Source organism: Gadus morhua, chromosome 23 (assembly GCF_902167405.1).
Source record: "Gadus morhua chromosome 23, gadMor3.0, whole genome shotgun sequence".
NCBI classification, from domain to species: domain Eukaryota; kingdom Metazoa; phylum Chordata; class Actinopteri; order Gadiformes; family Gadidae; genus Gadus; species Gadus morhua.
Genome location: NC_044070.1, coordinates 10,247,097 through 10,261,420, shown reverse-complemented (window position 1 = coordinate 10,261,420; position 14,324 = coordinate 10,247,097). Strand labels below are relative to the sequence as shown.

General features: G+C 44.1%; 1 protein-coding gene across 1 annotated transcript in view; it reads right to left on the bottom strand.

The window, feature by feature from the left end:
- Positions 1 to 14,267, bottom strand: part of fam49bb (family with sequence similarity 49 member Bb) — a 34,081-nt gene extending 19,814 nt beyond the window's left edge. Inside the window, exons 1-2 of the mRNA XM_030348854.1 lie at positions 14,163 to 14,267; positions 3,656 to 3,738 (exon numbers count right to left, since the gene is read on the bottom strand). The gene's annotated coding sequence lies outside the window, so the exon portion shown is untranslated. The remainder of the gene's footprint in view (positions 1 to 3,655; positions 3,739 to 14,162) is intronic.
- Between the last annotated feature and the right edge of the window lie 57 nt (positions 14,268 to 14,324).

The following is a 14,324-nucleotide window of genomic DNA, read 5'->3' as shown; positions in this document are numbered from 1 at the left end:
ACCCAGACCACTTTCTAACAGATCAAACAGCCAGACGACACATTCACTCATTTTCCGTCTGGGATTAATAAAGTAACACCTCAAGAGTGAAGAACATGTTCAACATAACATGATTTAACATCATGTTAAAACCAGTTTTAATCCAGAAGGTGTTTGACACGAATGACCTTGTAACAGAATAAGGACCCACATCAACCTCCCCATCAACCCTGTGCAGGTTCACTTGGTCTGCAGACCCTAAAGTGCAGTGAAACACAAGGTTTCCCCTGCGGTTATTTCGGTGTGTTTTAAGGAGTACACAACCGACGCAACGGGGCATAGTTGTTTTTTTCCGGGCCGTTTCACAGCCTGAACTCTGCTGCTGGTTTAGGGTGGGGCCCGTGCCCACCGCGGAGATGTGGAGCAATGCGTGTTTTCGTAGTAACGGCGCATCCCGGCGTTTATTACGAAGGCTAGCAGCGCCCTCTGGCGGTCGAACGCGGTAATGCAGGGGGAGGGAGCGGGGGAGACATACTGGCACACCTTAATTCTAAGGGGTCACCGTGGTATGGATCGCATTACAAGTGAACTATAGAGCTGGGAAATACAGCAGGGATATCATAGTGCATGTTCGTATCGACACGATGACCACAGACAACTAGATTGGGTTTCAAGAGGTCGACAACAATCGTATCCCGAGTGGTTCAGTGATGTATAACTGGTATCGATCTTGGATTCTGGCGTCATTGAAGAGCAGAGATGTAGTAATCATCTTGACTTCTCCCCCCCTGCAAGGCATTACTGTAAAGACGTGTCGAGTTCCACAACAGTGAAATAAACAGCGTAGGGATGTAGCTACTTTACATGTGTGGTATGACGAGGTACATTGTCCAGTGTCTTTGATAGAGAGAGACACGAGGAAAACAAACAATCATGCAAATGAGAATTATCGCGGCCGGCAAAATGATCGCGCTCATTTTAATTTATCGTGCGATTAATTGATTTATTGCTTATCGCGACAGGCCTAAGTACATACTGTACGTCCATATCACAACGTTTACTAGTTTACTACTCAGCAGACGCTTAGGATTCAGAAACATGTCAGGATACAGGTCATACATGTATCCTAGATGGGTTAGGGGCTAGGGGTCTTTTTGCTATAGGTCAGGTTGACTGTAGACCTGGGAGTCAAACATTACCTTATTGGTTGAGAACACTAAACAGAAACAACCAATCAGGGGAGAGGAAACACAGATCTGTAAATATAATTGGCTCTGCCCTCAACCTTGGACCCACCCAATATCACACCACCATGCACATGATCTCGCCATTTATTTCTCATCAGAGATGGTGTCTCTTCCTGTCGGCCATGGCCCGTACATAGAGCCAAAGCATCTGTATCGACCGATTCAATCTAGGGTTAAGACTAGATTACATCCATTATAACATAATCAATGTTTGTCCATTAAAGGCAGGATAGCCGTATAAAAAAAAATGATTAAATTATTAATTAGGAAATCATGTTTCAATTTGTTGATCTCTGACAGGGTGAGGACCCGGGCGTAGTATTTGATATGATGTTCTCAGCATGTCGCCATAGGACCGACATCCGACACCAGACATGAATCTAATACCATCCTATAGAAGAGCCAGAGAAAGCATATTATACCATGAATTTAATAGATTGAAGCCACATACACAGTGGCTATGTCTTTAAGAAGGATTCATTAGGATAAATGTTGAAGACCTGGACTCCAGGTCAACTTAAATAAAATATTTATTCTGCAAACAATTACATAAATGTAGCTTTGAAGAGGGACATTCTAGAGACTGAACAGTCTACACAGAACCTTCTAGAGATGGAACATTCTACAAAGAACATTTCTGCCCAAACAAACATTCTACACAGAACATTCTAGACAGTACATTCTACGTGGATAGTTCTAGAAAGAACGTTCAATATGGAGCCTTTTATAGAAAGCATTCTAGAGGCCGAACATTGTATCATGAACATTCTACACAGAATGTTTAATAGACAAAACATTCTGTGTCTGAACATTTAAGAGTCAAACCTTCTAGACGGAACATTCTAGAGACCACACATTCTGGAAGAAGTACCTCCTAGACCAAAAATTGTAGTGACAACTAGATTTAAAACAAGGCATCAAAAAATAGAATGAAACTGGAAGGGATGGGTGGTGTTACTGTAGGTGTGTGTGTGTGTGTGTGTGTGTGTGTGTGTGTGTGTGTGTGTGTGTGTGTGTGTGTGTGTGTGTGTGTGTGTGTGTGTGTGTGTGTGTGTGTGTGTGTGTGTGTGTGTGTGTGTCAACAGCCCGGTGGATCTCTGAGGTCATCAATATTGCATCACCATGGAGATCGCCAGAGAGCTTTTAGCAGACATAACAACCCCCCCCACCCCCCAACCAGACAGATCATGGCTCACTACCTATGGATGAGCACGGAGGCTGTGTGTCAGCTCCCAGATGCTAGGGGCAAAGGCGCGCCATATACATTTCTGCCTGAATTATTTACTATCCTCAGTCTCAAACACATGGCCTCCTGTCCGCTTCTCTGGTTGATTTCTACTGATTTTTATTAAGGATAACGGGCAGTTGGACCGGCTGGTTGGTCAAATGTTATAGTTTAAATTTAGAAACATACACAGTAACGTCGTCACGTGATCATCACGTCGTCACGTGATGAAAATGGCAAAGAGAGAAAAAAAAATACTACCACCAGTTTCCACCAGCAGATGGCGGTATGGGCTTGGGTTTGACCACAAAGTCTAGCGAGTGAAATGTGTCTTTACGACCCATCATGATTCTGCTTCACCGTGGTTCTTCAAATCCACTCCATGTATTTAGCCGATTAAAAACAGCCTGATTAACCCATGCAACTCCAGGCATCGCATCTATCCCAGCTGTTCTCGTGGGCGCACGTTTCACCCCGGGGGGTGGGGGTCAGGCACTGGAAGCTGCACTAAAATAGTTAGCGGTCTGGCCTAATCTGTTGGCTTTCAGTGTTTCTAGGGCGCCACGCCAACACGGCATTAGTGTGTGAGCGATGCGTGGCGCGTGCACAGACCCCATGATCTGGATAAGTGAAGCAAGCGATAGGATTAGGCGTCAGTGTTCACACGCGCGGATGAACCAATGGGACGCATTGGCTGTGGTGCTGCCATGGTAACCATATCCAAGGAGACGAGGAGGAGAATACAAACGGGGATGCGCTCGTGGAAAAAGAGTAGTGGCCGGGTCGCGGTGGTGGTGGTAGAGCGACGCTACGAGAGGCAATAGAGGAAACCTCAGGGCCAACCACGGGGAGTTAAGCTACACAAGCCACGCCCTCAATCCACTGGTAGACACACACAGTGATAGTGTTACACCTACATCAGAATATTATATCCATTGCTAATGTAGGATTTTTTTTTCCCATTTTGACAATTAGAGCCTTGGTTGGGCTTCATACGGGGTCATCCAGAGGTCAGGCAGCGTTAAGGCCGAGACACTGACCTCACCTGAGACAAAGAGTGATGGCGTCTTCATTATTAATCCGCAAAAATTAAGTTCACTTCATGTCGCACACATACACACACACACACACCTACAAACAGGGGGTTATGTAGCAGGGAGGTGTAGGGCGGGGTGGGGTGTAGGTAGGGTGTAGCAGGTCTTACCAGCAGTGGGTGGTGGTGGTGGAGTGGGGTGGCCAGGCCTGGCAGGGGGCCTTTGGTCACAGAACTCCAGCAGAGGTCAGCCTCTGGAACACACACACACACACACACACACACACACATAAACACCATTACAACCGATACACAAAAACACCTAAACACATGCACAGCCGCCAGCTGTCCTTCGAACAAACAGCAGTTCATATAAGATACAGCGGTAATATGCAACAGCTCAACAACCACACAAACACCTAACAACATAGCTGACCCGCTGCGACGCAGTTCACTAGTGGAACCATCAGAACACTGATGGTCCCAAGAGGATCAAAAGGTGTGAAGTCGTGTGCTTTAGGCCCATCATCACATCCTCACATCATCGAACATCCTGTCAGTGTTGGCTGTGCATGCTACAGTACTTTTCACTTTTTACTGGTGATGTGTATCACAAGGTAGTGCAGGACTCATTACACTTTCATTACTCTTTCCGCTAACGCTATGCTGATCGGCGTCTCTGGTGATTCACTGGCTAGTCTTGACAACCGCAACAAATACATCGCGGCGTTCACCTTCGCCTATCTGAGTCAGACAGAGTCACGCTGCAGGGCTGGAGGTGAATGTGGAACAAACACGCACTTGAACCGCACTTCCTATTGTGCAACGCTTCCTGTGATTCAACGTGCGCTTCGGGTTTCTGGGCATCCTGGTTTCAACACGAGCTGTGAGAAACCCAGTCCTTCATCTTTGAGAAAGAAGAGCAAAAAAAAAAAAACACAAAGACACACGGGCAACTCTTTGTTTCGATGCAATAAAACAAAAAGAGAGAATAGTAGATGCTGGTTAGCGAGCACCCAGGCGAGAGAAGCAGACAAACCGGCGGTGGGGTTGAGACATCACAGAAACTACCGGCCACACACACTGGTGATCGGAATAGAGGGAAAACACACAGACCGGACCACATCTGCATGCAGACGCACCTTGCAGTGACAGTTAAAGTGGAGGTGGTGTAAATGGTGTTATGAACCCGGCCTGCCAATGGTATCATCAAGACTGTGATCTCCCCGTGAGATCACAGGGTCTAGAACATAACCTTCGGTAGACCGTTGGTGAGAGATCTGGGTGTGGGCCTGGATGCAGAGACTAGGGCAGGCTGTTGGTGAGAGATGGGTTTGGGTCATGTCTTAACAAGCATAAGAGCAGCTCCTACGGCATAAGGGTTAGTTACCGTTATAAGCACTGCCGTTAGCAATTATAGGGGAGAGAGGTACAGAGGGCGAACGAGGACAGTCAGTGGAGAGTGAGGGGGGGCCAGAATGAGATTACTATGAATTACTGAAGCGCACACCACACACACACACACACACACACACACACACACACACACACACACACACACACACACACACACACACACACACACACACACACACACACACACACACACACACACACACACACACACACACACCAGGTTAGTGCAGGAGACCCTTGAGTGAGTGAGTCATTGAGCAATTCAACTGTGTGCTATGTAATTTAAAAAAAGTTCAACCATGAACTAAAGTGTTTCAATCGAGTTACATCAGCGTGTAAGCTAACAAGGCTTACAGTTTCCGCTTACATGGGGAAACAAGTGGATTAATTTGAGGTACCAACACATTATCATGCAACCATACCATTTAATAAAATATATATATAGCATCAGATATAGTAAATAAATGTTAACTGTAAATCTGAGCTCTGCTCCTATAGGTCGGTTTTGTAGGCCCTCCCGTGAAGGCATTCCCTGGACCTCATTTCGACAGCAGGGCAGGCCATCAATAGGATCAATACATGGCCTGTTGGAGGGCAGGCGCTCTCCCTAAACATGGAGGGAGGCTGTACCCATGGTGTGCCCCAGGGACCCCCCTCAGAGGTTCCCAGCCTCTTGGTCGGGGCCCCATTTGAGTTCACCTGATTTGCAAACGCAGTTGCTGGAATAAAATCATAACGCTATATTCTTAATGATGCGTTGCTAATATAAATATTTTAAAGAGGGTCTCCTAAAAGGTCCTTTATATATAGATTGCCTAATGATTTTTAGCCATTAGCAATCTACTAGTTATCAATTTCACACATACACACACACGCACACACACTCTCAGAGTGTGCTGAATAATGAATGCTCTCCACGATCCCTCATAGAGGGATCGTGCAGGAGACATTAAAGCATTAATATCATTACAGATTTTTAGACGCATTGTAGACGCAACGTGTTCAGATATCAGACTGTAGCAGTAACTCTAGAGTTTCATGAAATAAATGGATAGACCTATCCATTACCCCATTGGTTACCGTGACAACTGGAGGATTGACTTTCTCTACTCAGTGGGGAAAACGTCACGAGTGTATCTGTGCATGTGTACACGACGTGCACACAAAACATGCATTTACATAAAGTAAGCCCAACCTAATCTGAAAAGGGTAAAAGACAAACATATTTACCATGCATTAAAATAATAGATCCAATAAGTCAATGTCGATGACGTTAATGATTTAGTGCTACCATGGTAACTCATATTTCACCCCCACAGAGACAGGGAGAGCTAGGCCCCCTCCTGTGTTAACGAGGAGGACTAGTGGACTGAGGTGGGATGAGCCAGAGTATCCCCTATAGAGGCAGTGCTACTTCAGTCCTCTGCTCACAGTGCCTCTAGGCCAAGCTTTTATCCTCCCTGCTATAGAGCCCTCCCTCTCCTATGGTACTGCTTTTATGCAACGCTACTATGCCAGGGGCCGTTTGAAACACACAGCCTACATTTTTTTACCAGGACAGTTTGATTCTTCTTGCGCCAGTTAAAGAATGACAGTTGAATAGTACACGCCAAGAACGTCAACAGTAGCGATATCACGATATCACTGGTAAACATTTGATCATTTAATATTTAATACTTACTTAAACTTGAGTTTCCCATTTGAAAGACTCAACACTGGTAACACAACCCCTGGCCAACCACGTCACCTCCGTGTCCCATCGCCTCCACAGATAAATACCATTCTTGTGCCCCCCTCTCCCTTTTCTCACCCTCTCTCGCCCCCACCGTCTCTCTTGCTGGTGTCTGACAAGATCAGCCCAAGGGCTCATCTACAACAGATGTCTACGACAGATATCAGAATATTGTTATGACAGATGTAATGACAGATGATACACATGTTAAATGATACATTTCAGTGTTTCCCCCAGTAAATGTCTTAGTCAAGGTGGTCAAGGAGTGGGGGGGGTGGGGGGTGCCTCCGTTTCAATTCCACTCAAAAAGCCTTGTTATGGCACGACCATTCTTGTAACAGTATTACTGATTCATTATTGAGCTTTATTTTTTACACCTGATGGAAGTATGTTTTCTTTTCCTACGAGAGTTTTCGACTTTGTTAATTCATAATAATTAAAAAATATTTATTACAAAAAAAACATTATTATTATTTATTTTTTTAATATACAATGGTAGTCAAGGCGGGGCCCTATTACACACAGTACTTGGCGAAACACTGCATTTCCTTGTGGTAATAAAAGTGTGTAAATGGATATCAGAGCCCGGGTGGGGCAGCGGGGTGCAGAATGGTTACGGGGGCAGCATGCTAGCACCATGCTACCAGCCTAGCTAGCTCATGAACACCCCACACGCACCCCACTGGGACTCCATCTGGGGTCACATGCCTTCCCTCGACTGCTCATTGGCAAGTGAGCAACCACCGGGCGAGGAGGGTACGACACTTGGAAACACATCCAATAATAGTAGACTAACACCACCTGGGTTGTGGGAGTCAGGGGGAGGAGATGTTTGCTCACAGATGAACAGCTCTGGGTTTGAACCCCATTGTCCCCAGTCTGCCTGTAGGCATCTTATGAAGCAAGGTGCACTCTAACCCCTTCCTGCCCCTTAATGACCCGTCTCTGTACTGTCTAACCCTTACCTGCTCCTTAATGACCTGTCTCTGTACTGTCTTAACCCTACCTGCTCCTAAATGACCTGTCTCCTTACTTTCTAACCCCTACCTGCTCCTTAATGACCCATCTCTGTACCGCCTAACCCCTGCCTGCATCTTGATGAGGTTTATCTAAAAAGTAATTGTAAGCCTCCTACTAAATGGCTCCCTGGTCAATGTTATTGGAACTCAAGTCCAACCAGGGAAAAGACAAAGAGAGCAGAACACCTGGAGTGGGCGTGGCCTGAGCTGGTGCGCACCTGGCCAGGTACCTGCGTTACCTCCATCCCTGCAGTTTATTAAACAGACGTCCATAGATCTGGCCTCACTGAGTGTGACAATGTGAGTTCTTATCTGTGACAGAGTGGTTATTTATAACTATGGTAATTATTTTTCCATGAGCCATATATCCCAGCTATAGGCTTCCCACTGGAGCTCTGTCTGCAGGCGGATATGCAAATAGGCCTCTACTGTGAATCTGGATGAGGATCCTACAGCCTCGATTGCGGTTCCCTGTTTTGCACATGGATTGAAACATGTGCTCCTCTTCTATCCAACTGCTATGTTCCCAGTGTGTCAGCATTTGGGTTGCGATATAGTTTAGGGAAATGTTGCATTTAGGTCATGTTGCTGTCAGGGGCAATATTCATTGGATCATATGTATATCAAACTGTGGTTGCCAGGCAGAAATCCTTTCTCGGTTCGTGGACAGCTGCAGATTATCACGCAGTGCAGTTTTCCGGACGCATCTTTGAGCCTTTAGCGCTGGATCGCAGAAGGGAAGTTGGCTGTAGGGTTGGCTAGGTTTTAAAGCACTACAGCCATACATTGATACACAGCCCTAGCATTCAGTTCAAACAGCGGTGTTAATCGAGTGTGAACTCGGGTATCTAACCTGGGCCGCAGGGTCGGCCGTGTTCCAGCGTGCCTCGAGAGATGCCTGTAAACACGCAGCAACACGCCGTAGGAAAATAAAGAGAGGAATCAGCTATGGCAAGACATCTCTCGGCAAGGGGAATAATAAAAAAAAAACCTCCATCCATAAACGTCTCTTGTTTGTACTACACAATCTTACGACAGATCTCGTCAGACCTCGATGGTCTCTCCGACCTCGTTATTTCCCAAACGCAATGGTCCGAAACGGAAGGGAATTCAGTCAACACCAGTCCAGACTGGTCATGGGGACCAAGCAACCCACAACTGTGGAGTCTTTGGGTTCTAGGACAGAGGAATTGAGATGGATAAACAGCGGTATAATTGTTACTTTTTTTGTCCACCAGCCAAATAAGTAGTAAATGTTAAAATGTTACCATCCCCTCAATATAGGGCAACATTATTTATTTGTATTTATTTATATAATCTTACTCCTTGTATAGTTCCATTACAGTGCATGCTCTACAAGTAGGACTGCAGACTGTGTACTGTATGAAAAGGAGCTTCGTATTATTTAAGGCTCTTAACATCCTCAAAAGATTAGCGGTTATAAAAGGTATAGGTTTACAATATTTCTTCGATCAAGGTCCTCAAATACATAACTGGCGCTATTGGCTATGTGCTGTTAGAGTTTAGCAGCCTTCACATAGTGTACTTCTACACAAAGGAACAACACTACAAAATGGCATCAAGCCAAATGAGTTGGGATGTCTAGTGTAAATCGGGCCTTGAAGATCTTTATGCAACAGAATAGAAAACAGATATATGGCAAGGTTCACGTCAGGTCTATGTCTGCTGTGGTCTACCTAAGATATACTGTAGCTAGAGAGAGAGATAAACATATATTTATCTATAGATATAGTCAATAACCTATATTAACCAATCGTCCACCCTATACAGGTGCTGGTCAAATTATTAGAATATCATGAAAAAGTTGATTTATTTCAGTAATTATATTCAGAACGTGAAACTTACATATTATATCAATTCATTACACACAGAGTGATATATTTGAAATGTTTATTTCTTTTAATTTGGATGATTAGTACTGACAATTACTGAAAATCCCAAATTCAGTATCTCAGAAAATTAGAATATTAGTTACGACTAGTACAAAAAATGATTTTTTAGAAATGTGGGCCAACTGAAAAGTATGAACATGGAAAGTTTCAGCATGTATGGCAATCAATACTTAGTTGCAGCTCCTTTTGCCTGAATTGCTGCAGCAATACAGCGTGGCATGGAGTCGACCAGTCTGTTGCACTCCTCAGGTGTTATGAGAGCCCAGGTTGCTTTAATAGTGGCCTTCAGCTCTTCAGCATTGTTGGGTCTGGCATCTCGCATCTTCCGCTTCACAATACCCCATAGGTTTTCTATGGGGTTAAGGTCAGGTGGGTTTGCAGGCCAATCAAGAAGAGGGATACCATGGTCCTTAAACCAGGTACTGGTAGATTTGGCACTGTGTGCAGGTGCCAAGTCATGTTGGAAAATGAAATCGTCACCTCCATAAAGTTGGTCCGCGGCAGGCAGCATAAAGTGTTCTAAAACTTCCTGGTAGACTGCTGCATTGACCCTGGACCTCAGGAAACACAGTGGACCAACAGCAGCAGATGACATGGCACCCCAGACCATTACTGACTGTGGAAATTTTACACTGGACTTCAGGCAACGTGGATTCTGTGCCTCTCCTGTCTTCCTCCAGACTCTGGGACCTTGATTTCCAAAGGAGATACAAAATGTACTTTCATCTGAAAACATAACTTTGGACCACTCAGCAGCAGTCCAGTCCTTTTTGTCTTGAGCCCAGGCGAGACGCTTTTGACGTTGTCTCTTATTCAAGAGTGGCTTTACACGAGGAATGCGACAGCTGAAGCCCATATCTTGCATACGTCGGTGTGTGGTGCTTCTTGAAGCACTGACTCCAGCTACAGTCCACTCTTTGTGGATCTCCCCCACATTTTTGAATCGGTTTTGTTTGACAATCCTCTCCAGGGCGCGTTTATCCCTCTTGCTTGTACACTCTTTTCTACCACATCTTTTTCTTCCCTTCGCCTCTCTATTAATGTGCTTGGACACAGAGCTCTGGGAACATCCAACCTCTTTGGCAATGACCTTTTGTGTCTTGCCCTCCTTCTTTAAAGTATCAATGGTCATCTTTTGGACAGTTGTCAAGTCAGCAGTCTTCCCCATGATTGTGTGTCATACAGAATCAAAACGAGAGACCATTTAAAGGCTTTTCCAGGTGTTTTGAGTTAGTTAGCTAATTAGAGTGTGGCACCAGGTGTCTTAAATATCTGACCTTTTCACCATATTCTAATTTTCTGAGATGTTGAATTTAGGGTTTTCATTGGTTGTCAGCTATAATCATCTTCTTTTTGGCAAAAAAACACTTATAATGTATCAGTCTGTTTGGAATGAATGTATACATTCTACAGGTTTGACTTTCTAAATGGAATTAATGAAATAAATCAACTTTTTCATGATATTCTAATAATATGACCAGCACCTGTATATTAACCCATCCATACTATACATTAACAATTTACCCTATATTCATTCAATCACCCTATACTATAGTACCCTTATATTCACAGGTATACTAACATTCACCTTTATATCATTAACCCATCCACCCTATATTAACCCATTTCCTCATACATTCACCCACAGTTGTGTCAGTTAAGAAAACAAACTGCTAGTAGTTATAGCTCTAGCTCAAAGACAGGTCAGCCCCAAGTCTGAGTGAATGCCACTGCCCTTAGGCAACAATAAAATCTAGGTGCGGTAAAAATAGACATTTGACAAAGAGACGGGCATGTTACCCAATCAGATGATGAGTTCATCATCAACAGGTAGACTTCGATCCTTCTAAGCATCCATTGAACCATAAAACTGTCCAGTCAAGACAATATGCCTACAGTGTTGCTGAGAGAGAAACATAAGAGTGAAACCATACGAAAGTAACCATTTCTAAGTAACCAAATCTTTTTAATAGAATTGCCAACTCAAAAGGCCTAACCATAATACACACAATCGCTAAATGGGTTGGAAACTAAACACGGGGTTGTTTAGTTTCTACAGCTAAATGATGCACGTCACCAACAAGCGGTACAACTTATGAGAACACAAAGTATAAAAGGTTTATTATCATGTATCAATGCTCATACCCTCACAAACATAACAAGAGGCAGAGACGCTTGAAGACCACACACCAGACAACTTCCTGGTTTCAGATCCCCCACCAGTGAACCCTCAGAGCGTTTAAAACGACGCTGAAGTTTGCATCCGATTCGCAGCATCCGATTCGGCTTGAAAACCACTTAGAATCTTCAAATCGGTCCTGATTGAAAACCACTACACCTAGACTCTTCAAATTTGGACTACATTATCACAGTGAGGCTATACATTATGTAAAACATAGTTTCAGATTTGTGAAACCTTTACCCTATTTGTGAAAATGCAATACAGGCTTATTTGAATGCTTTTTAGGGGTCCAGACCGCATTGCATTTTCACAAATAGGTTAAAGGTTTCACAAATCTGAAACTATGTTTTACATAATGTATAGCCTCACTGTGATAATTTAGTCCAGATTTGAAGAGTCTAGGTGTAGTGGTTTTTAATCAGGATCAGTTCTAATGCGGTCTGGACCCCTAAAAAGCATTAAAATGTGCCTTTATTGCATTTTCACAAATAGGGTAAAGGTTTCACAAATCTGAAACTATGTTTTACATAATGTATAGCCTCACTGTGATAATTTAGTCTAGATTTGAAGAGTCTAGGTGTAGTGGTTTTCAATCAGGACCAGTTCTAATGCAGTCTGGACCCCTAAAAAGCATTAAAATGAGCCTGTATTGCATTATCACAAATAGAAAAAAGGTTTCACAAATCTGTAACTATGTTTATTATAATGTATAGCCTCACTGTGATAATTTAGTCCAGATTTGAAGAGTCTAGGTGTAGTGGTTTTCAATCAGGACCGATTTAAAGTGGACCAGCTGCTGAATCGGATGCTGCGAATCGGATGCCAACTTCAGCGTCGTGCGTTTAAAAGCGTTTAAATAAGTACCCTGAAAGTGGAAGTGACATCATGGTTTTCCAAGCCATGACAGCATTTTTTATAAAGACATCCGACCTTGGCCCGCATCTGCATGCCAAGGCCGACGGAGGGGTCAAAGTTCACTATTCTTTAATTTCCACCATTTGTTCCTCAGAGACAACATGGCCGACAGCCAGTTATTAGTGCTGTGCCAGCCATTTGTGTGACACTGCAGAGGTGAATGCCATTTCATCTGCTGAGTGCCGTAACACATCCCTCTTTAAAAGCCATACCGGGTCAGATAACAGCCAGGCCCAGTTGTAATACTGCTACAGCAAGAGACCCAATGGTTCATTTCCATAACGTCATGCAATCCGATTTCACCATATCGCGGGTTGCAATAACATTGCGCATTACAAGCTACAGAGAAGTTAGAACTTCCCCATTTTTAATACAAGCATAGCAGGGGTACGGCTGATGGTAACCAAAAAATGGCAATCTGGGTTATCTGGGTTTAACATAAACTGAGTCTGAGCGGATGGATTTCCTTGTCAACCATATGTAGCAAAGAGTGCACCAGGCGAGTAACACTTTGAGCAACTCTCGCCTTCCTCTTTTTGGAGAAAAGATAAGCTGTTCAGAAGGGGTTTGTTCCAATACAATTGAGTTCCGTAAGGAATAGAGGCTTATGTAGATTAGGACGCGTCAGTTGTATTAGTATATAGCCCTTCATCACAGTCAGTCTCAGAATGCCACCACTTGACAGAACAACACCCTGAGCGGTCTAAAGGTCTTAAAAGGAACCCAGAGGGCAGAAACCTTGAGAAGGAACACATAAGAGGGGACTAACAGGAAGATTATGTTTATAGATAGCAGTTCAAATATTAAATAATCATAATCATCAGTAGTAAATAAATTAGAAACATGAATTATTCAACATTAACCAGGACACCGACCTCAAATGCCTCGAGGCTCTCCTCCAGAGGCGGTCAGGTCACACGGGACCAGCACAGGACTAACCTAGCTCCTCTCCTACCCCAGACAGGGACGCTGGGATGAGCTGTTCTGAACCGTAATGGTCCACTTAGTAATATAATCCTGTCCTACACGATGGCTTCCGGCGAGCGAGTGGTCAGTGTCAGTCGGCACATGGCACAGTAAAAAATAACTTTGTTCAGCTGGATGGACGTTATTCGGTAGAGCTTCGATCCAGAATCACTCGTTCAAGGCAAATGGGTCACAGGCGCAGAAAGATGCGTCTTTTCAGAGATATAGGAGACCCCCGCTTTGAGTCATTTCTAATTTATCAATATCAGCGATGAAAGGTAGATATTACTCTTCACACTGATCGACTAGTGAGACATAATGAAGTCCTTAAATCTACAATAGCAACGATCAAACTTGTAGTCACACGCTTTGATTTCGACGGACACGTTTTGTGGTAGCGCATTGAGACTCTAGAAAAAACACACACATACACACACTCTTCTACAATGAACGCGGATGAATGACAACTGATTTAAAGTTTAGTTGTGGCGGTTTTTATCACATCGAGAATATCAAAATGATGTGTTTTTCTTACCTTGATGCTCGCAGACAAGGAGAGCACTCGACTCGATGGCTCAAGAAAAAGCGATTTGCTTCTTTGGTGTAGTTCGCTCGATCCCAAGTTCCGAACGTACCAATCGCCGCTGTCAACCGAGCCGCTGATTGGTTGTTCGCGGAGGGAGCCAGCGCCCACTGT